Here is a 25,706-nt window from a genome sequence, read left to right as displayed (position 1 = left end):
CTAACAATACTCTAGGAGAATTTCTGATAGATCACATACCAATATGCATGAAAATTGCTAGAGAAATAATGAAAGTAAGAACTAGGAAAGGAGTTTTTGAGTCTGATCTACATCTTCTCCAAATCAAAGCAAAATTCCCACAGACAAATCAAGAGAACCAACAGACCTTTAAAATAGATCCAGAGTACCTGGAACTAAACAAGAAAGAAATAATAGGAGACATTACGAAAATCAACAGCAACAACTGGACAAAACTGTCAAAAAATTAGAGAACTTATAAAACTGGTGCAACCAACGAGAAAAAGGAAACTTCGATTCTGGGACATGACATGCGACAGAGCCATAGAAGACAGAATACAAGTATGGAAAAAATTTAACAGCCATAGAACACAAGAAAAATTGGAAGAATTCAACAGGATAGAGGAAAACACTTCAATAATAATCCGTAGAGGAAAAAAACGTTACGAAAACAGCACGTTGAAAGAGACAGATTACTTCACCAGAAACAGCACACGGAAAGTTTACAGAACATTCCGAGAAAATATGACAGGATATCAACCGCCAAGCTTATACTTCAAAAGACAAGATGGAACACTGGAGGCACATCAGAAGAAAAACTGTGAAATATTGGCTCGATACTTTGACTCATTACTCAACTGCGATGATCAAAAACAGAGTTTACAGCTTACAAAACCAGAACCTAACCAGGACTCCGAACCCCCAACACACGAAGAAATAGTGAAAATAATAAAATCATTGAAAAATAACAGAGCACCAGGAGAAGGTGGACTGATTGCAAAAATACGGATATTAGACCATGAAAATATTACACACAAAATACACAGAATAATCAAAAACATGTGGGAAACAGAAAAGGTGGCACAATAATGGAAGTTAGCCCTAAGACACCCGCTCCGCAAGAAAGGAGACAGACCCTAATAACTATAGAGGAATATCTTTACTGCCTGTGCCATACAAAATTCTATCCCAAACTCTGTTAAATCGCCTAGAACATCAGATAGATCGACATATCGGAGAGTACTAAGTAGGGTTCAGGAAGGGAAGATCGTGCAGTGAACAGATCTGGTGTCTAAGAGCAATATTAATACCGAGAAAGCGCAGAAACACCGAAATAACATTTGCTGATTTCAAGAAGGTCTACGATTCCATAGACAGGGAAACAGTTTTAAATACACTGGAAGAAATGAAGGTAGACAACAAGACCAGAAAAATAATCCAGGAAACATTAGCAAATCCAAAATCCGAAGTGAAGTTCACGGGAAAGATCTCGGAAATGTTCGAAATCAAGACAGGAGTGAGACACGGAGATGGCCTGCCATCCATTTCATTTAACGCACTTTTTGAGAAAATAATCAGAAATGGGACAAACGTGTCAATGGGGTAATGATGGGGAGACACAAAAATAGAACCATCAACATAAAATGTCTGGCCTTTGCCGATGATATAGCAATCATAACAAACAATAGTAAAGAAGCCAAAGAAGCCCTAGAGACACTACATGAAATCACAGCCAGAACAGGACTACAAATTTCGTATGAAAAAAAAAAACAGTACATGGACGCAAAATCCACAGAAAGAAACCCATTGGTAACGAAGTATGAAAATATAGCACAAGTAGAAAGTGGGAGAGATTATATAGGATACAGGACTAAACTCGACAGCCAATGAAGAAAGAGTTGTAAAACTACAAAAAACTTGCAGACTTACATGGAACCATTACAACAAAAAAGTATTTCCGTTAATCCCAAATTAAGACATCACAAAACAGTAGTCTTACCAGACGCCTTGTATGCCTCAGAAACGACAGTAATCAGGGGAAGAACGAAAATTAAGAAACGGAAAAGGAAGAGACGAAAATTCTGAGAAAGATCTATGGGCCAGATCAGAGATAGGGGTTATGCGTAAAAAGAGCGACAAAAGAACTGTACAAACAGACAGAGACAATTACAGACAACATCAGAAAATAGAAGGGTTAAGTTCTATGGCTACATTTACAGGGTGAAGGATAATAGGCTGACAAAAAGATTTTTAACGTAGTGATGAGTAATACCATGAAAATTAAATGGGCAAAGGAAATCATGGAAGACCTCAAGAAACTAAATATCTCCACAGAAGAAATAACAAACAGAGAAAAACACAGAAAAAAAATCCGAAAACAGAAATTCAAGGAAACACCAAAAGGGAAGAAGCCAGGAAAGAAGTGGACAGAAGAGAGAAAGAAGAAATACAGTGAATATATGAGAGGTTTTTGGGAAGAGAAAAGAAAAGGACAAAAAAGTTCCATGAAAATTGATTGTGTTTTAACGCTCTCCTAAATGGGAATTTATGTTAGTAATAATAATAAAACTGAGTTCCCAGTGTCAAAATACTCAGACTTGTGAACAGGGGTCGACAAGATGTACGTAAGCTTACTCCAGTTATTGCCCAAACCGCCCGCTTCTGAGCCAAAAATATCCTTTTAGAATGGGAAGAGTTACCCCAAAATATAATACCATACGACATAAGCTACTGAAAACAAGTAAAGTAGACTAATTATCCCGTCGAACGATCACTCACTTCACATACTTTTCGAATAGCAAAAATGGCAACATTAAGTCTTTGAACAAGATCCTGAACGTGGTGGACTTTCCGTGACAGTTTACTATCTACCTGAATTCCTAGAAGTTTGAACTGTTCAGTTTCATTAATCATATGCCCATTTACCCCACTCAGACTCCACATCACAGCCATTTTCAGCATTGTGAATAATGACCTTTTGCTGTATGTTGTTAAAGTAAAAGGTGAAGAGTTTAACCAATCGTGAGCTACTCCCTCTATACCGTAATGGTCCAAATTCTGATACAATATTTTGTGATCAACACAATCAAACGCCTTAGTTAAATCAAAAAGTATACATAGCGTTCGAAACTTATTGTTACCTCATCCAGTATGTCACAGAGAAAAGAAAATATAGCATTTTCAGTTGTGAAACGAATTCTAAAGCCGAACTATACATTTGATAGCAAAACGTCTGACATAAAATGATCAATTATCCTTACATACACAGCCTTTCCTATAACTTTAGCAAACACTGATGGCATAGAAATAGGTCTCGAATTGTCTAAATTATCCTTTTCTCCCTTTCTATAAAACGGCTTTACTACTGAGTACTTTAATCGTTCAGGAGACTGACCATTCCTAAAGGAAAAACTTGCAAGTATGACTAAATACAGGGCTAACAAGCGCAGCAAAGTACTTTAATATTCTGCTACGCACTCCGTCATATCCATGAGAGTATTTAGTCTTCAGCGATTTAATTACTGACTCAGTCTCCCCCTTGTCTGTATTACAGAGGAGTATTTCAGACATCAATCTCGGAAAGGCATTTGCCAAGAAAGTTATGTGATTCGCTGTGGAAACTAAATTTTTATTTCATTCACCAGCAATGCTAAGAAAATGATTGATTTATCAGAAACAGAAATATTTTTACTACGAACTGACCTTATATCGTTGACCCTGTACTGCCACCAGACACTTCCTTCACAACTGACTGCATAGTTTTAATTTTATCATGTGTATTAGCTATTCTATTTGCATACCACATACTCTTTGCCTTCCTAATAACATTTTCAAGCACCTTGCAATACCGTTTGTAATGCGCTACAGTAGCTTGATTGTGACCGCTTCTAACATTTTGAAATAATTCCTGCTTTGTTCTACATGATATCCTTATCCCACTAGTCAGCCATCCAGGCTGCCACTTACTGCTAGAACCCTGTTTAAAATATTTTAATGGAAAGCAAGAGCAAGAGCAACAGCATGAGAAATGTGTTAAGGCAAGCAATTTATTTATCATCTACACTCCTGGAAATTGAAATAAGAACACCGTGAATTCATTGTCCCAGGAAGGGGAAACTTTATTGACATATTCCTGGGGTCAGATACATCACATGATCACACTGACAGAACCACAGGCACATAGACACAGGCAACAGAGCATGCACAATGTCGGCACTAGTACAGTGTATATCCACCTTTCGCAGCAATGCAGGCTGCTATTCTCCCATGGAGACGATCGTAGAGATGCTGGATGTAGTCCTGTGGAACGGCTTGCATTGCCATTTCCACCTGGCGCCTCAGTTGGACCAGCGTTCGTGCTGGACGTGCAGACCGCGTGAGACGACGCTTCATCCAGTCCCAAACATGCTCAATGGGGGACAGATCCGGAGATCTTGCTGGCCAGGGTAGTTGACTTACACCTTCTGGAGCACGTTGGGTGGCACGGGATACATGCGGACGTGCATTGTCCTGTTGGAACAGCAAGTTCCCTTGCCGGTCTAGGAATGGTAGAACGATGGGTTCGATGACGGTTTGGATGTACCGTGCACTATTCAGTGTCCCCTCGACGATCACCAGTGGTGTACGGCCAGTGTAGGAGATCGCTCCCCACACCATGATGCCGGGTGTTGGCCCTGTGTGCCTCGGTCGTATGCAGTCCTGATTGTGGCGCTCACCTGCACGGCGCCAAACACGCATACGACCATCATTGGCACCAAGGCAGAAGTGACTGTCATCGCTGAAGACGACACGTCTCCATTCGTCCCTCCATTCACGCCTGTCGCGACACCACTGGAGGCGGGCTGCACGATGTTGGGGCGTGAGCGGAAGACGGCCTAACGGTGTGCGGGACCGTAGCCCAGCTTCATGGAGACGGTTGCGAATGGTCCTCGCCGATACCCCAGGAGCAACAGTGTCCCTAATTTGCTGGGAAGTGGCGGTGCGGTCCCCTACGGCACTGCGTAGGATCCTACGGTCTTGGCGTGCATCCGTGCGTCGCTGCGGTCCGGTCCCAGGTCGACGGGCACGTGCACCTTCCGCCGACCACTGGCGACAACATCGATGTACTGTGGAGACCTCACGCCCCACGTGTTGAGCAATTCGGCGGTACGTCCACCCGGCCTCCCGCATGCCCACTATACGCCCTCGCTCAAAGTCCGTCAACTGCACATACGGTTCACGTCCACGCTGTAGCGGCATGCTACCAGTGTTAAAGACTGCGAGGGAGCTCCGTATGCCACGGCAAACTGGCTGACACTGACGGCGGCGGTGTACAAATGCTGCGCAGCTAGCGCCATTCGACGGCCAACACCGCGGTTCCTGGTGTGTCCGCTGTGCCGTGCGTGTGATCATTGCTTGTACAGCCCTCTCGCAGTGTCCGGAGCAAGTATGGTGGGTCTGACACACCGGTGTCAATGTGTTCTTTTTTCCATTTCCGGGAGTGTATGTTATAAGCCACATAAATATCTTGCCACTCTTGTTCCTTGACAGGGTTTAAAGAATTCTCTATTGCTGTTGGTTTAACTTTCCTACATAGTTTGTAATTATATGCGACATTTTCTTGAGTCCAAAACCCTTTTTGTGTTAAAATTTGTGCATCATGGTCAGAAAGGACATTCACCCTTTTAATAACTGAATGCCCATCTAGTAATGAAGAATGAATAAAAATATTGTCTGTGGCTGTGCTACTGTTCCCCTGCTCCCTACTTGGAAGAAACACATTTTGCATCAGATCACATGAATTTAGGAGTTCTACCAACATCCTTTTTCTTGCACCATCATATACAAAATTTATACTGAAGTCAGCACATATAACCCTCTCTAGCTTGAGCAAAAATTCTCTGAAGTAAGAGTTAGGGCACCTATAAACAACAACAATCAGAAGTTTATTTTCGTTAAATTCAACTGCCCCTGCACAACATTCAAATATCTGTTCAGTGCAGTGCCGTGATACGCCTATGGACTCAAATGGAATACTGTTTCTTACGTACATAGCCACTACCCCACTACACAAGGAACTCCTTGAAAAACAGTCAGCTAATATGTATCCTGGTGAGGGAAGCCTCTGAATTGTCAAATTATTTAAGTGGTGCTCCGAGATACCAATAATTTCAGAGTCAATATCTATAAGCAGTTCACTATTCCTAATACCTCTTATATTTTGATGAAATATGCTAATTCCTTCTCTGCTTGGAAATATGACGTCCTCTGAAGGTGAGCCCTTGTTTAGGGGGACTTACGTTAAGCAGGTATACCTCTCAGCTGACTTGAATCTAAAACTGTGTAGAGGAATTTTTCCATGAGTGATCCCACCAACACCCACTACACTGCCACCTATAACATTTGCCAGCCTACCCCTCCCATACCTATTGAGGTGCAGGCCATACCTAGTGAAACCCGATATACTAACAGACCCCACTGGCACAACTGAAATGTGAACCATGCCCTCTGCCGTCAACGTCTTTTCCGTCCTCATGTTAACGCGCCTAACCGCCGCATTAAGATTAGTGCCACCAGTTTGAGTAGCTATCTTTACTAGGTCACCACCTACATCAATTCCCCGTCCCTATCAAGACTGTTCCCTCCTCCACCCACTATCACAACCTGATCCTCCTTTGTAAAATTCCTACATAACTCCCCTATGCTGTCAGTCACCTGAGCCAACCCTGCACTAGGTTTCACAATGCTGGTGACCTGGTACTCACTCCCCAAAACTTCCTGCAACTGCTGGCCCACACCTCTACCGTGCGAACTACCTAGCAGCAGAACCTTCTTCTTTCTGTTAGACTTTACAACTGACCTAGGCCTCCTAACTGTTGAGAACTGCTGCATGTTCCCTACATCTGCAGCTACACGAGGCTCCTCTCCACTCAACTCTGACAGTTGGTCAGATCTATTGCATATATGCAAAGTATAACTGAATATCTCCTCCTCCTAGCTGCCTTCTTGCTAACTGCCAGTTCCCATTCCCACCACCCTTCACCCTCCTCATTCTATCTAGTTCCTCCTTCGCGCATTGTTACAGCACGCTAAGGCCACAGAATGTACGCTCCTGCTCCTCTATCAACTTGTTTCTACTACAGATTCTGTAAAAAGAGGATATCGCTAGAATGCCCACTGGCTTCCCCATTGCATTCCCCCCAATGAAAATACTTTGAACAAATCCCACACCGTAACCCACTACTCACAAACCGATGACAGAGCCCACACTTCTCACTCATGGTAAAATTGTACAGTTACTGAAAAAAACTATACGTCTATGTCACCTAAGTTCAGTTACACCAGTAGAACTATTATAGAATTAACAATAGCGGTCTCCAAATTATCTGTATACTGAGAAAGCAACTGCTTGTATTAATAATACTACACCACAGCTAATACCAATACCAAAGAAACTTCACAAAATTATTAGCTAGAACCAAAAATTCAAGCGGCCATTGGAACACTCAACGAAGTTAAAACACTGAATGAAAATTTTACTGAAATATTTCACTAGAAACAATAAGAAACGTCATCTGGAATCTAAAGGCCACAGAATGTACGCTCCTGCTCCTCTATCAACTTGTTTCTACTACAGATTCTGTAAAAAGAGGATATCGCTAGAATGCCCACTGGCTTCCCCATTGCATTCCCCCCAATGAAAATACTTTGAACAAATCCCACACCGTAACCCACTACTCACAACTTTTGTGGTCCTGTCCTCCTCAGTTGCGCGTAATACTACGGTATATTGATAATTTTCACTTATGTACCGTCTGACAGCAACTGAATAAAACACAATTTTAGTGCCATACGCGTTTCGCCTTTATTTTCTGCAAGGCATCATCAGTGGCAGGTTGCGTAGACAGTTTCTTACATATTACGCTCCTGTTGCATTTTTGGTGTTGTTCTTCTTCCTATGAGCGCCAATTTGCTATTTTTTCCACATTCCACAGCACTATGCACTGAACGTTTGTTTTAATGCCATTAAATGCATTAAAACAAGCGTTCAGTGCATAGTGCTGTGGAATGTGGAAAAAATAGCAAATTGGCGCTCATAGGAAGAAGAACAACACCAAAAATGCAACAGGAGCGTAATATGTAAGAAACTGTCTACGCAACCTGCCACTGATGATGCCTTGCAGAAAATAAAGGCGAAACGCGTATGGCACTAAAATTGTGTTTTATTCAGTTGCTGTCAGACGGTACATAAGTGAAAATTATCAATATACCGTAGCACTACTCACAAACCTATGACAGAGCCCACACTTCTCACTCATGGTAAAATTTTACAGTTACTGAAAAAAACTATACGTCTATGTCACCTAAGTTCAGTTACACCAGTAGAACTATTATAGAATTAACAATAGCGGTCTCCAAATTATCTGTATACTGAGAAAGCAACTGCTTGTATTAATAATACTACACCACAGCTAATACCAATACCAAAGAAACTTCACAAAATTATTAGCTAGAACCAAAAATTCAAGCGGCCATTGGAACACTCAACGAAGTTAAAACACTGAATGAAAATTTTACTGAAATATTTCACTAGAAACAATAAGAAACGTCATCTGGAATCTGAAGGACGAAATTTACTAAGTTACTTCAACGCACAGAAAATTCTACAAAACACAAATAGGAAACGGGAAAGCCATAGATTATTAAAATAATGTTAATCATATAAAATTAATGTTTATTGTTAAATGAAGTGGATTAATAACAAATATTAAATGTGTGTATCACATCTCAGTCCAGTAGAAAAGTATTGGAGATGTAGCGGGGTGGAAACGTGCTAGTGGAAATTAGAACCATGAGGAACGGTAGGTTGCAGGATTATGGTCGTCTACTTACCTCCTCAACAGGTCTCCAAAAATGAGGAGTGAGGAGGCAGTTTCCCATTGTCTCCACTACACTATGTCACAAAAAGCAACTACAGGCTCTTTTGACAAAGTTATACCACCCTTTCTGCAGCTCATCTTACAAATCACTGGTGATTCAATGTGCAGACATGCCCAAAGGTGTTTATTTCCCACGGAATGCGTTAACTCTACATGGAATACAAATATGAATTGCTATACTGACGCAAGAAATGGAAGTGGACAGAATGTTTGTAAATCTCTGAGTACTCTACTACAGTGCTAGAGGGAAATTGATACTTGGTCACACTGTACAGTAACTGTAACGTTCTTTTAGCAACAGTAATTTTCCCCTTCCGTGGGTGTTGCTCACTTTATTTTACATACAGTCTATACCTCGCCAGCATTTCGTGTACAGTTCTTTCGTGTTAGTAAGCAAAATAACTTGACTGAAGTGTTGTGTATATGGCTGAGCTACTTTCAGCTTATAGAGTATTTATTGGCAGTTGTTAAATGAGCTGTCATATTGAAAAGGTCAACAGCTGGAGCTGTCAGCTGTCTACCACAGTGAATACCCTGACCAGACTCTAGCATGGTGTCACTATGTGTTTGACGATGTCGATTTCCCATCTCCACTATCAGTGGCCGGTATACTTTTTGCAGCCTCACTTTCACCACTCACAACTTCTGAAGAGGCCAAGAGGCTTAGATTGAATCCTTCTCTAACAGAAGTACGTGAGCTAGGTGTAACTGAACTTGGAATATTTCAGCACAGGTCAAGCAATGGGTTACAGCAGATTACCGTTCTAGATTTAAACATGACCAGTCCTATTCCATCAGAAATATTGACAGCCGTCTTGCATGATACACTGCGGATGTGTGGTACGTTGCTCCACTCATTGCAGGCCACTCTTCAGGTGCCAGAAGTTTCTGAATAAAAGGGATTTGTTCAGTCTACCAATAATAAATTAATGCTTATACAAGTGTAGTAACTTTATAGTTATTCATTAATTCACCACCAAGCGACTACAACACATTTGCATGGCTTTACAATATGCTGTCGACGACAGACAGCATCAAGATGCCACATTTAACAATCAATTCCCTTTCCCACCGATGCTACACTCGACACTTGCCAAATCACACTTCTCAACCGTTTCTTATTGGAAAGTATTTTACATTATATCTCACATAGCAAATGAAAATAATTACCCACTTAATAAATATTATAATAGTAGTATACTACTATATTATACTATACTATTATATTATTATAGTATTATATAATAGTATAATACTATTATAATAGTATAAACACAAGCTTAGTGACTTTTTCTTTTCTACTTTCGTAAGACAAATGAACAAGAAACGGTGGGGGATACAGTCTGTGTGTAAAATGAAAAAGCAATCAGCAGTGTGATGGAAAAAGTCACCTTTCCGGATAGAGCGCTACAAGTGCCTAAATGATGAGTAAGGATCAGTTTCCGCTGTATCAGTGTAGAAGAACGTGCTGGGATATATGTAGAATGTGTCCATATGCCTTTCTTGCATTTGTATTATTAGCAGCTGATACCTGTAGTCAATGTAGTGTCAAGACAGTTTATGGAAAGTAAACAGATCCTCAGCCCAGGAGTGTCTGCATACTCTGTAGGTAGCGATTCATAAGGCGACCTGCGAAAAGGTCGGTACAACATTGTAGTATACCTCGCAATTTGATTTTGTGATGTAGTGCGGTAGAGAGAATGGGGAATTGCCTGCTCGCTCTCATTTTACAGACGTATATACATGACCACAATCCGGCGAATTACCTTCCCTGATGCTTGTAGCCTCCTCTCCTGCCTTCCTACACTGTTACACCCCCAGAACACAATTTGTCCATTATACGATTCTGCTGCTTTAGATGTGATACGTTTAATACGTGTTCTTAACACGCTTCATTTAATAATAAACATTAGTTTATACAATTAAAATACTATCTTTAATAATCTGTTATTCTCCTATCCCCTGCAATGTGGAAACTCTTAGTACTAGAGAAAAAAATGAAGAGGTCTTCTTTGTAGGAAACGCAATGCAGTTTCATTTTGTATGCATAAGCATTTTTGCGAAATCCAAAAATGTGACCTTGACGTGCCTTCCCCACCCCCCAACCCTAAGCTCACGCTTTATTGGTCAGGAGTTTTTGTATGTTGTTCATGACACTCCCCACTAACACTGTGTAAAATTTTGCCACTGCATGAATTTTTGCGTCCGGTGAACGTATTTTGGGTTTCGTCGACTGCGATATCAGGGTGAGAGGTCTAAATGTCCTATTTCAACTTTTAAATTGTTTCACACTGACTATTATCCAAACAATTGACTGGGCAAGATATTATGGAAAACTGTATCAGTGAGCACAATGGCTACGTATCATGTACCTTCTGTAAACCCAATGCACCGATTTGTAGGACAACGTATTCTATGTTTAGCATGTATTACATAAAATTATATGATCAATCAGGGCAATACGCATGTGAAAACTGTGCTGATATTTGGTCATTCAGATTATTGTAACCAATATAGTTATGTACAGAAACTTACATGGTTCACAATGTCTCGTGAGTACTTATAAATACAGAGACCATTTCGTTGGCAGCCTGCTTGCCATACCTTCTAATGATCATGACAGTCATGATGATGATGATGAAGCAGAGGAGGAGTAAGGATATGGTAATGATGTTCTGCCTGATATTGGTTTATGACTGAAAAGTGTAATGTATGCAATTTGTACATGTGTATTTGCGCGGTCCTTCTACCTGATAAAGAGCTTATGTTACAGGCTCCCAGCGCTACAAATTGACAACGAATCCCGCTTGTAGAACCAGTTCTTAAATTTTAACGATGGAACTTATGTTTAAGCAATCAAATACGGTCTGTAATATACATGCAATAGCTAAACCAGTTATATATACGAAACCATTTGCATACAGATTTGTCATTGTGCCTTTCTCCTCTTGTTGTGGCAGAATGATGATGCTACGTACACACATAACCTGCTAAATATAGTGTGTAAAGAACGCAGCTTATGAATAACTATCAGGTATTGCTCATGTATCAAGGTGTGTCTACTGCTATAATGGTTAATTATATACATAAATTAACTGTATACACTGTTCTTTTGTAGCAACATAATGTCTATTGATGTCAAGATTTTCAAATGGATAGTATGTTCTGCTTCGTGCAAAAAGATGCTTCCTTCAGGATGAAACTATATCTTTGTTGTTAATTGAGTTTCAGTATAAATCTTGCGCCATCTTGTGAAAGTTTTCTGCAGAGATACTGTGTGAACGATGTCCTTTGCAGTGTAAGTACATTCTGATATTGTTTTTGCATGTAGTAGCCATGTCGACCCTCGATGCCAATGGGGGACTTATTTGTGCAATTGGGCTGTTTACGAGTGTGTGACTTTGTGGTGCTATAGGTTAAATATAGGGTGCGAACTCCATCAGCTTTCTAATTTCTGCACTACTGTCACATCTTGTACAATTTACATAATGTACATTAAAACATACTCAGTTTCATTATTAGTTCCATGTAGCTCTTGCCACATCTATTTTTTTTCTCTGTTTTAATCCTTACAGCTTGTGTTAAAGACAATATGCTGCTCCTCTCGTCATATTGTACCAATATGTGACCTCTGTCAGATTTATAGTCATTTGCATGCATTGCAGAGCTGTCATTTGTATTCGGGTAATTCATGTGAAAAGCTTTCAGATACGATTATGGCCTCACGACGATAATGAATGAACTTTGAATGCGATACGGTAGTTGGAGCTAGATGCACGGGGATTCAAAGTTCCGAGATCCATAGTATCAAGAGTGTGCTGAGAATACCAAATTCCGGGCATTGTCTCTCATCACAGACAACGCAGTGGCTGACGCCCTGAACTTAACGACAGAGAGCAGCGGCGTTTGCATTGTGTTGTCGGTGCTGAGAGACAAGCAACACTGCGTGCAATAACCGCAGATATCAATGTGGGACGTACGACGATCGTATCCGTTAACACAGTGCGGCGAAATCTGATGTTAGTGGGCTATGGCAGCAGATGATCGACGCGAGTGCCTTTGTTAACAGTATGAGATAGCCTACAGCGACTCTCCTGTTCTCGTGACCATAGCGGGTGGACCCTAGACGACTGAACAGTCTTGGACGTGTCGGATCAGTCCCCATTTCAATTGGTAACTGCTGACCCCACGAAGCCAGGGAACCATGCTGTCAACAAGGCACTGTGCAAACTGGTGTTGGCTACACAATGATCTGAGCTTTGTTTACAAGGGAAGGACTTGGGACCTCTCGTCCAGCTGAAGCGGTCATTGGAAATTGTCATGTCCCACCAACACATAATCTCCGCCAAATCTGCAGTCATACTCAAAGTTATTCACGGAAGAATAGTTCCCAATTACTATACTACTTTTGCATGAAAGGGTTTATTAATAGTCACTATTCTTATTTGCTGTGACTTACCACTTTCATTTATTTTCCGAGTAGGCCTACTGAAAAATATTTCGTTCATGAAATTACATTTATAATCATATTATGTTCATAATACGTCCCCCACCGTTTCTGTAACATTGTATCCTTCAAGAGTCAATTTTACTCATATAGAAATGTATAGTGACAAATTTTACTCTCTCTAAACAATTTTGTTGCTGTTTCTGTACCGTATTCTTAACCATATAGTTCCAGGTTACTTTTTTCGTTTTCTCCGTAATTCTTCTGGTTAGGAAATGCTCTCGTTCACTTTACAGAAGATTTTATGAGAAATTCTTTTCATTAATACGCAAAAAAAGTATTTTGTTTTCAGCTGTCCACAGCTTTGTGTTTAACATCAGCTGTGTTACTGAGCTACATTACGTGTATGTTCCTGTAATAGATTTATCTACATATTAAATGGCTAGCTACATATTTTTGTTAGATGGTAATGACTTGGAAAGAAAGGTGCAATGGAATAACAACTATAAAACGGTACGCAACTCCCCACTTGAAATCTTCCAGTACTTCACAGAGCATAGGTATAATTCGCTGATCTGCATCCTGGAGAATTCTATTGCAAATGGTTATAGCTCTCTTATGTGCAAACCAGTCACTAAATCTGAATTGGGAACCAGGGAGTACTAACTTGGCTCCTGACGTCATCGATGAACTGAACTGTCAGTGGCAACTGAAGTACAATGTTTGTATTCACAGCGACTGAGTGCAGACTTGATACACAATTTGCTCAACCTGTTTATCTACTTAATTATTGTAACTGCTCTCCTTACTGGTGAACAGAAAACTTTTCGGCAAGTTTGTAACACGTTGCGCTTAGAGTTTCCTTAGCAGCTGGGTTGCGGATTCGCCTGATGTATTTACTTTCCGTCCCATCAATCTTACGGTGTGGAAGGAACGTGTAAGCCGTAAATCCTCCGAAACCGCAGCCATTATTTGCCAGATTGCACTGGCTATCGATCAAAGACTTGACTGGGGAACAGAGTCCATTGCCACAGGGGCAGCTCTCAATACCGTGATGCCTGAAAATTGCAAAGTGCTTCCAGTAATCCGAATGCCTGCGTCTAAGCAGTTTTCTAGCCATTATTGCACCGGTTTGATATTTTTTATGGGACACTCCTTGACTTTCTCCTACAGATATATAACTACTAGGCGGGTCGAGCGGCTGACTTGTAAATATAGCAAAAGGTATTGATCAATATTAAACAGTATTTAATAATTTAGCCGAGATAATTTTTGTAGTTTATCAGTTTCGGTTCGTGGTGTTTTGTTGTCTTCAGGAAATGTTCTCCATTACTACAAATACGTAAGCTTCGCTCAACGATAAACAAAAAGTGGTACATTAAGATTATTTATCCAGAGAAACAAATGATATAAAATTCTGAATGGATGATTTTTTTTCTTTTGGCGTTGAGCGTTGGAGACGTTTTTGTAGCAACGCAGATATTTCCCAAAACACGCCACTGACAAAAACAAGTTGTGTTAAAAAATGACGCGTCGGCTAAATTACGAGAGCTTGTTACTTATTTTTTTGTTTGTTTCATAAGAGGTCCGATCACTTGTGAAATATAGACCACTGTGACAGTCAAAAATCAGAGGAACACAAGTCCGGGTTGTACGGTGAGTGATCAAACGCTGAAGAACCGTTTTTGCCGCAGCTGCTGTTTGCTGCCGAGCAGTGTCATAGCGCAGCGTGCGTCATGAACGGCCGTCCGCCCTGCTTCATAGCTCGTGCATCACTGCTACGCTTCACTGTCATTCATGACAGTTACGGCCATACTGGAGGCACTGCACAACACATCTCCGCAAAGCTTCATCAGAATTTTGGTGTGGTTTTTAATTCCGCGAACAACAGGATCTTGAAAAAACTAGCCCTCACAATTATCATTAATCCGCACCTTTTTTCTATATTTGGAAGTAAGCGGTCGACTCGCCTACTATCGACGAAAGAACATGTTTAGGAGGAAATCAAGCAGTACTAGAGAATCTTATAAAGCCTCTTCTATAAGAGATGACATACCCGGTATTGAAAAACTATTAACAGTACTTGAAGCGAACAAGACGCCAGACCCTAATGGAACAGCAGTTAGATTTCACACTGGAGTAAGTCTCGGAACTAGTTCCTTTCCTAGCTCAAATTTATCATCTCTGGTACAGCGAATAATCGTCCCTCGCGGCTAGTAAGGAGGGAAGAGCTCTACTGTTTAAAAAATGCATAAAAGATAGAATCTACAGAATTACAGAGAAAAATATCACTGATTTCCGTTCGTTTCTGGACACTAAAGCATATTCTAAGCTCATATATTGTTATTTATATGTAGGAAACAAGCTTCTCTCAAACAATCAATGCGGGATCAGGGACAACCTATCCTGTGAAACACACATTCCTTTTGTGGTTGAAGCTCTTTTCTTCTCAGCATTTGCTTCGTATTTATGTAGTAATGACATGTATTTCTGCCTTGAGCAAACATAATGATCCTTGTTTAGGTGGCCAAACATTCCCAGAGAGGATTTTCCATTTCCAGTGGGCTCATTTTCTCTGTCTTAAATGATACAGAAGAAATTTATGAATTATAATACGTGACAGTTTTGAGGTTACAGAATTTACACTAGTGAACGCAGCAAAGCATCGCAGTTGCTACATCTGTATGGGAAGGGGATATACACCCTCAACTTCTTCCGCAATTTCCCTGTCCACCTGCCGGTGCCCCCTCCCTTTGTTCATCTCCTCCTTCCCTCCCCCCCCCCTCCCCCTCAATCATCTCTCTATTTCCTTCTTCCGCTCTCCATGTTCCTTTCCTCCTTCCTTTTCTCTCTCCCACTGTCCCTCTCTCTGACCTTAAGCCCATTTGTTGTTATTGGAAACGAAACCTTGAGTTGGAACTCATGTCGCTTAAAATGAATATGTAAACCGGTTGGTATCGTCGGCATACCATGAGAGAAAGGTCTCTAGCTGCTGAATTTGTGACGATAGTAGCTTCAGCGGCAGTATCTCGCATAATTGTAGTCTTTGGATGGGTAGACTTACAAAGATCTAACGATACCTTTCATACATATTTGTGTATTATATGCATTAAAATATGTGTCATATGTACGTCGATATTTACATTAGAGTATGGTGTAATTACTGAAAGTAAATCGGTCACGAACTTTTAGGGCCTGTTAGTAACAACTCTCTCCTGTACATGCAACTTATGTATTGGCATATTACATGTATTTAAAAAATATATAGCTTATATTCGTCCCAATGTTAATTAGAGTATCGTGTGAAAGTTTGAAGTGAATCGGTCAAACAGTTCGTAACAACACATCCCCTTCATATCTACATCTACATCTATACTCCGCGAGCCACCTTACGGTGTGTGGCGGAGGGCACTTATTGTACCACTATCTGATCCCCCCTTCCCTGTTCCATTCACGAATTGTGCGCGGGAAGAACGACTGCTTGTAAGTCTCCGTATTTGCTCTAATTTCTCGGATCTTTTCGTTGTGATCATTACGCGAGATATATGTGGGCGGTAGTAATTTGTTGCCCATCTCTTCCCGGAATGTGCTCTCTCGTAATTTCGATAATAAACCTCTCCGTATTGCGTAACGCCTTTCTTGAAGTGTCCGCCACTGGAGCTTGTTCAGCATCTCCGTAACGCTCTCGCGCTGACTAAATGTCCCCATGACGAATCGCGCTGCTTTTCGCTGGATCATGTCTATCTCTTCTATTAATCCAACCTGGTAAGGGTCCCATACTGATGAGCAATACTCAAGAATCGGACGAACAAGCGTTTTGTAAGCTACTTCTTTCGTCGATGAGTCACATTTTCTTAGAATTCTTCCTATGAATCTCAACCTGGCGCCTGCTTTTCCCACTATTTGTTTTATATGATCATTCCACTTCAGATCGCTCCGGATAGTAACTCCTAAGTATTTTACGGTCGTTACCGCTTCCAATGATTTACCACCTATGGCATAATCTTACTGGAATGGATTTCTGCCCATATGTATGCGCATTATATTACATTTATCTACGTTTAGGGAAAGCTGCCAGCTGTCGCACCATTCATTAATCCTCTGCAGGTCTTCCTGGAGTACGTACGAGTCTTCTGATGTTGCTACTTTCTTGTAGACAACCGTGTCATCTACAAATAGCCTCACGGAGCTACCGATGTTGTCAACTAAGTCATTTATGTATATTGTAAACAATAAAGGTCCTATCACGCTTCCTTGCGGTACTCCCGAAATTACCTCTACATCTGCAGATTTTGAACCGTTAAGAATGACATGTTGTGTTCTTTCTTCTAGGAAATCCTGAATCCAATCACAAACCTGGTCCGATATTCCGTAAGCTCGTATTTTTTTCACTAAACGTAAGTGCGGAACCGTATCAAATGCCTTCCTGAAGTCCAGGAATACGGCATCAATCTGCTCGCCAGTGTCTACGGCACTGTGAATTTCTTGGGCAAATAGGGCGAGCTGAGTTTCACATGATCTCTGTTTGCGGAATCCATGTTGGTTATGATGAAGGAGATTTGTATTATCTAAGAACGTCATAATACGAGAACATAAAACATGTTCCATTATTCTACAACAGATTGACGTAAGCGAAATAGGCCTATAATTATTCGCATCTGATTTATGACCCTTCTTGAAAATGAGAACCACCTGCGCTTTCTTCCAGTCGCTAGGTACTTTACGTTCTTCCAGAGATCTACGATAAATTGCTGATAGAAAGGGGGCAAGTTCTTTAGCATAATCACTGTAGAATCTTAAGGGTATCTCGTCTGGTCCGGGTGCTTTTCCGCTACTAAGTGATAGCAGTTGTTTTTCAATTCCGATATCGTTTATTTCAATATTTTCCATTTTGGCGTCCGTGCGACGGCTGAAGTCAGGGACCGTGTTACGATTTTCCGCAATGAAACAGTTTCGGAACACTGAAAAATGGCTCTGAGCACTATGGGACTCAACTGCTGCGGTCATTAGTCCCCTAGAACTTAGAACTACTTAAACCTAACTAACCTAAGGACATCACACACATCCATGCCCGAGGCAGGATTCGAACCTGCGACCGTAGCAGTCGCACGGTTCCGGACTGCGGAACACTGAATTCAGTATTTCTGCCTTTCTTCGGTCGTCCTCTGTTTCGGTGCCATCGTGGTCAACGAGTGACTGAATAGGGGATTTAGATCCGCTTACCGATTTTACATATGACCAAAACTTTTTCGGGTTCTTGTTTAGATTGTTTGCCAGTGTTTTATGTTCGAATTCGTTGAATGCTTTTCTCATTGCTCTCTTTACGCTCTTTTTCGCTTCGTTCAGCTTTTCCTTATCAGCTATGATTCGACTACTCTTAAACCTATGATGAAGCTTTCTTTGTTTCCGTAGTACCTTTCGTACATGATTGTTATACCACGGTGGATCTTTCCCCTCGCTTTGGACCTTAGTCGGTACGAACTTATCTAAGGCGTACTGGACGATGTTTCTGAATTTTTTCCATTTTTGTTCCACATCCTCTTCCTCAGAAATGAACGTTTGATGGTGGTCACTCAGATATTCTGCGATTTCTGCCCTATCACTCTTGTTAAGCAAATATATTTTCCTTCCTTTCTTGGCATTTCTTATTACACTTGTAGTCATTGATGCAACCACTGACTTATGATCACTGATACCCTCTTCTACATTCACGCAGTCGAAAAGTTCCGGTCTATTTGTTGCTATGAGGTCTAAAACGTTAGCTTCACGAGTTGGTTCTCTAACTATCTGCTCGAAGTAATTCTCGGACAAGGCAGTCAGGATAATGTCACAAGAGTCTCTGTCCCTGGCTCCAGTTCTGATTGTGTGACTATCCCATTCTATACCTGGTAGATTGAAGTCTCCCCCTATTACAATAGTATGATCACGAAACTTCTTCACGACGTTCTGCAGGTTCTCTCTGAGGCGCTCAACTACTACGGTTGCTGATGCAGGTGGTCTATAGAAGCATCCGACTATCATATCTGACCCACCTTTGATACTTAACTTAACCCAGATTATTTCACATTCGCATTCGCTAATAATTTCACTGGATATTATTGAATTCTTTACTGCTATAAATACTCCTCCACCATTGGCGTTTATCCTATCCTTGCGGTATATATTCCATTCTGTGTCTAGGATTTCGTTACTGTTCACTTCCGGTTTTAACCAACTTTCCGTTCCTAATACTATATGCGCACTATTTCCTTCAATAAGAGATACTAATTCAGGAACCTTGCCCTGGATACTCCTGCAGTTTACCAATATTACGTTAACTTTCCTGTTTTTGGTCTCTGAGGACGGACGTTCTTTATCAACGATGATAATGTTCTCTCTGGTAAGCCGTCAGGTATTTTATCGTTTCGCCCAAGGGGGGGTCCCTCTAACCTAAAAAACCCCCGTGTGCACGCCACACGTACTCTGCTACCCTAGTAGCTGCTTCCGGTGTGTAGTGCACGCCTGACCTGTCTAGGGGGGCCCTACAGTTCTCCACCCAATAACGGAGGTCGATGAATTTGCAACCATTATAGTCGCAGAGTCGTCTGAGCCTCTGGTTTAGACCCTCCACACGGCTCCAAACCAGAGGACCGCGATCGACTCTGGGCTATTAAGCTCAGCTTGCACTCCGCGTGCGATGCTGGTTGTCTTCACCAAATCAGCCAGCCGCCGGAAGGAACCAAGGATGGCCTCAGAACCCAAGCGGCAGGCGTCATTCGTTCCGACATGTGCTACTATCTGCAGCCGGTCACACCCAGTGCGTTCAATAGCTGCCGGAAGGGCCTCCTCCACATTACGGACGAGACCCCCCGGCAAGCACACCGAGTGCACACTGGCATTCTTCCCCGACCTACCCGCTATTTTCCTGAGGGGCTCCATAACCCGCCTAACGTTGGAGCTCCCTATAACTAATAGGCCCGCCCTCTGTGACTGTCGGGACCTTGCCGGAGAATCGGCCACTGGCCCAACAGGCGAGGCATCCTGTGGTGGCTCGGAAACGATGTCATCACCACTAGGAAGCACCCCGTACCTGTTGGAAAGGGGTAAGGCAGCTGCCACGCGGCCAGATCCCACCTTCGCCTTTCGGCCAGGCTCGCGCGAGCCCACCACTGTCCGCCATTCACCCTGGAGTGATGGCTGACCGGTAAGATGCTCACTGCCGGAAGACGCAGCGACATCAGGGGTTCCATGTGATTCCAAGGCCACCGAAGTAGGCATAGGTCTCACCACAGTTGCCCCAACGCCACTACGAGCCGACGCCTGCGCCTCGAGCTCGATGAGCCTAACAGACAGAGCCTCCACCTGCCCCCGAAGAGTGGCCAATTCTCCTTGCGTCCGCTCACAACAACCACAGTCCCTACACATGACTATGTTTACCCTACTCTATACGGTGACAAATTCCCAAGATAATCTTCTGATGAGCTACTCTGATAATCAAGAAACACTCACTGAAATACGAGACGCGAAAACTACGCTAGGTTTTCCCAGAAAAACTATTTAAAAGCTAAGCGCAGCAAATAAGTACAAAATAAATTTCTCTCCTAACGATCAAGAACTGTTAGTTTCTATGCAGAGCAGATAAACACAAATAGAATCCCTTCCTTAGTGGAAGGTCGTAAACAAAATGCAAAATAAACGCTTTATACAAACAGTACTCGCTGCTGCTGGTGCTCTCGCTCTGGCTGTCACAAGACAACTGCTGATTCAAGTGACTAGTGGCTAACGGCCGCGAAACAAACAAAAGACGGTTTTAGGGCGCTTTCTGTTCTAAACGATCAAGAAAACACTAAGAAATCTAACACGAAAACTACGTAAAGTTTTATCAAGAACTGTTAGTTACTATGCAGAGCAGATAAACACTGATAGAATCCCTTCCTTAGTGGAAGGTCGTAAACAAAATGCAAAATAAACGCTTTATACAAACAGTACTCGCTGCTGCTGGTGCTCTCGCTCTGGCTGTCACAAGACAACTGCTGATTCAAGTGACTAGTGGCTAACGGCTGCGAAACAAACAAAAGACGGTTTTAGGGCGCTTTCTGTTCTAAACGATCAAGAAAACACTAAGAAATCTAACACGAAAACTACGTAAAGTTTTATCAAGAACTGTTAGTTACTATGCAGAGCAGATAAACACTAATAGAATCCCTTCCTTAGTGGAAGGTCGTAAACAAAATGCAAAATAAACGCTTTATACAAACAGTACTCGCTGCTGCTGGTGCTATAGTACACAAATAGAATCCCTCCCTTAGTGGAAGGTCGTAAACAAAATGCAAAATAAACGCTTTATACAAACAGTACTCGCTGCTGCTGGTGCTCTCGCTCTGGCTGTCACAAGACATATTCTGTATTTATGTATTATGCCCATAAAAGAAGTATATAGCCAGTGTCCCTTCGAATGTTCATTGCAATATCGTCGTGTAAAAATGTGGAGTAAATCGGTCAAGAATTTTTAGAGGTTTTTTTTTTTTTTTTACGCAAGTTCAGTGCATTGCCGGAGCTATTATTTGTAATCAGGTAATTCATGTGAAAATGTTTCCGATGTGGTTATGGCCGCACAGCGTTAATTAACGGGGTTTAAATGCGATGTGGTAGTCTGAGCTAGACGCATGGGAATTCAATATTCTGAGACCCCTAGTGTTAAGAGCGTGCCGAGAATAACAAATTCCAGGCATTGCCACGAAGGCAACGCAGTAGCCGGCGAGTAAAGAGAGCAGCGGCGTCTGCATTGAGTTATCAGTGCTGGAGGACAAGCGACACTGCATGCAATAACTGCAGAAATTAATGTGGGACGTACACACTGATCATGTGAGACGCCGTCGATAGGACTGAGGAGCATACTGGTATCGCACGTCCAGTATGATCTCACCAAGAGAAGAACGTAGAGTTCCATGACTGACACCTTGACAAATAAGGGGACCGTAACCACTCGTAACTGTAATGAAGAAAGCGACGGTGTGGGTCACTTCGTACATTTTCTTATTACGATGATCGGTTTTGATAAATTCAGCTGTTGACGAGCAGTGCGTCGCGGTACTTAGATGTGGGTATGTGAGCATGAGTTGTAACAAAGGTTAAACCCTGTTATCTAAGTAAAACACAAGGGGTTCTTTATCAACGAGTGAAGGGACGTTTTCTGTACTAAATCTTAATGTTTATTAAGATGTTCTCTGAGTAACACAAGTACCAGGTGATCAAAAAGTCAGTATAAATTTGAAAACTTAAATAAACCACGGAATAATGTAGATAGAGAGGTAAAAATTGACACACATGCTTGGAATGACATGGTGTTTTATTAGAACCACCCCATATTGCTAGACACGTGATAGATCTCTTGCGTGCGTCGTTTGGACATGATCGTGTGCTCAGCCGCCACTTTCGTCATGCTTGGCCTCCCAGGTCCCAAGACGTCAGTCGGTGCGATTATTGGCTTTGGGGTTACCTGAAATCGCAAGTGTATCGTGATCGACCGACATCCCTAGGGATACTGAAAGACAACATCCGACGCCATTGCCTGACCGTAAGTTCGGACATGCTTTACAGTGCTGTTAACAAGATTATTCCTCGACTACAGCTATTGTTGAGGAACGATGGTGACATATTGAGCATTTCCTATAAAGAACATCATCTTTGCTTTGTCTTACTTTGTTATGCTAATTATTGCTATTCTGATCAGATCAAGCGCCATCTGTCGGACATTTTTTAAATATTTGTATTCTTTCGGTTCTAAAAAGCCCCATGTCATTCTAAGCATTTGTGTCAATTTGTACCTCTCTATCTACATTATTCCGTGATTTTTTCAGTTTTTAAATTTATACTGACTTTTTTATCACCCGGTACATCCACTTTGAGTGCTCACTAGAATGTGCTGTCACATACATGAAATGACAGAGTATTCACACGGTATTCTACCATTCGCGATGGTTTACAAACTGTACGAGGACTGTCAAGTTTCCAAACAGTGTGTATCACATTGCCATAAAAATGTGTATGTAAGGAGAGAGTAATTCTGCATTAAGGAGAGGTCTTAATAAAAATTACTCTAAGTAATTATTGTTTAGTGTCAGAGTGCTGAACAACGCGAATTGTAACAAATAGAAGCTTCTAAGCGTAAACTTAATCTCTTGTTCCCCGAATATTTCACAAAATCGTTAATTATAAACTGGAAACCTCAAATTCTTTTTCATCGATTTTAATTAAAATTTTAAATTTTCATTGTATCTCTCACTAATTTACATATTCGTTACTTTGTAGTTCCCTTCATAAACAATAACCCGACTTCTCATTGAGGTAGCTTCACATCAGGAAGTAGTAGCACCTCTTAAGACATTCATTAGCTTCCAGATTGTTTGACAGAAATAGTGTCCACGTGATTCAGATTCAAAAGACACCCTCAACTCTACAAGAAATATGGTGTCGGTCGTCGTAGATTTCGACGTAGGTTTATGTTGGGTATTGCAAACGTACAGGAAATGTTTCCTTGTATTCAAACTTGTAGGTGAGGCTCCAGCTTACATTGAAAAGGTGTGTGGACCTAAGCGATCTGTCACAGAATAACCCACACTTTCTTTAGGTTCAGCAGGCAATGTAAAGAATCAGTTTCTTGAGAGAGAGGTGATCTCCTGTACGACACCGACGTGGTACAGATCAGATGAATTCTAACCCAAAGCAAGTCACTTACAATTACACTGAGTTGGCAAGTCATGGGGTAGCGACATGCACAGCGGTAATATCGCGTACACAAGGTGTAAAAGGACAGTGTACAGGCGGAACTGTCATTTCTACTCAGATGATTCACGTGAAAAGATTTTTAACATGTCTGTGTCCGCACGACGGGAATTAAGAGACTTCGAACGCGGGATGGTAGTTGGAGCTAGGTTCATGGAACATTCCTTTTCGGAAATCGTTTAGTAATTCAATATTCCTCTATCCGCAGTGTCAAGAGTGTGCCAACAACACCAAATTTCAGGCGTTACCTCTCACCACGGACAACGCAGTGGCCGACGGCCTTCACTTAACGACCAAGAGCAGCGGCGTCTGCGTAAAGTTGTCAGTGCTGATAGACAAGCAACATGGCATTAAATAACTACAGGAAACAATGTGGGACGTACGACGAATGTATTTTCGGATCGTGATCATATCGGATGGACCTAGACGACTGGAAAATCGTGTCCTGGTCAGAGAAGTCCCGATTTCAGTTGATAAGAGCTGACAGTAGTGTTCGAGTGTGGCGCAGACCCTACGCAGCCATGGAGCCAAGTTGTCAACAGGGCACCATTAAAGCTTTTGGTGGCTCCATAACTGCGCAGACTGTGTTTATATGCCTTGGACTGGGTACTCTGACCCAACTGAACCGATCATTGACTAAAAATGGCTATGTTCGGCAACCTGGAGACCATTTGCAGAAATTCAACGATGGATTTTTTTATGGATGGCAATGTACCATGCCACCAGGTTAATATTGTTCGCGATTATTTTGAAGAACATTCTGAACGACTCTAGCGAATGTTTTGAGCACCCAGATCACCCGACATGAATCCCATCGAATATTTATCGGGCATTATCGGGGTGTCAGGTCCTGCTGCGCGCCATACTTCCGTAGTTATGTACGGCTATAGAGAAAGTATAGCTAAGTTTTCTGCAGCAGTCTTTCAACTATTAGTTGGGCGCATGCCACATCGAGTTGTTACGCTACGCCGGCCAAATGGAGTTCCGACACCACATTAGGAGGTATCTCATGAAGGTTTAAAATTGGCGTCATTATCATACCTTCGCCATAAGCTTCTTAATGAAAACATTAACAATAAAATAAATACACCCAAAACGATGCTTGTTCCAAGCAATGTGTCTGCCTGCAGTCTACGCGTCTAATATATACTTATTAGCAACTGAACTAAAGGTAATTCCAACCCAATTATTTTATCCACAGCCTTTGATCAAATTCTTTAAAGGACCAAGTATTTGCTTTTTACAGTGATTACGCTATTACAATGTGGCAAAATATAAGGGTAACCAACTAGAGACACGTACAATACCAGTGTTCACTAAATCTAAATTAAAATACCATTTATGTACAAACGTAAATTTCCTTAATTGAGAGCTCGTACCTGTGTAGAAGCAATCAAAAGTTCACAATCAGACACTTGCACAACAAAAATGCAACGAAAGTACTGACATAAGCCAAATTCAAAATTGAACAGTTTTGGTAAACATTTTTGGAAAGCAGTGATAAATTGTTATATTTTGACTAAAGTTCAGTCTTGATCACTCATGTATGTTTTAATGATATAGGTAACCGGTTTCGGTTCTTTCTACAAAACCATCATCAGACCCATGGCTCCCTTAGGATGGTAGGCGGAGCTCTCCTCGCTGCTACACAGTCAGTTGACTGCGTAGCAGCGAGGAGTGCTCCGCCTACCATCCTAAGGGAGCCATGGGTCTGATGATGGTTTTGTAGAAAGAACTGAAACTGGTTACCTATATCATTAAAACATACATGAGTGATC

At 41.6% G+C, this 25,706-nt stretch overlaps 1 protein-coding gene across 1 annotated transcript in view; it reads right to left on the bottom strand.

Annotated features, from left to right (window-relative positions):
* LOC126199428 (gonadotropin-releasing hormone receptor-like) overlaps nt 1-25,706 on the bottom strand; it is a 129,210-nt gene that overhangs the window by 13,620 nt on the left and 89,884 nt on the right. The gene's annotated exons all lie outside the window — the stretch shown is intronic.

This window comes from Schistocerca nitens, chromosome 8 (genome assembly GCF_023898315.1).
Source record: "Schistocerca nitens isolate TAMUIC-IGC-003100 chromosome 8, iqSchNite1.1, whole genome shotgun sequence".
Taxonomy (NCBI): domain Eukaryota; kingdom Metazoa; phylum Arthropoda; class Insecta; order Orthoptera; family Acrididae; genus Schistocerca; species Schistocerca nitens.
This window is presented reverse-complemented; position numbering and strand designations above follow the sequence as displayed.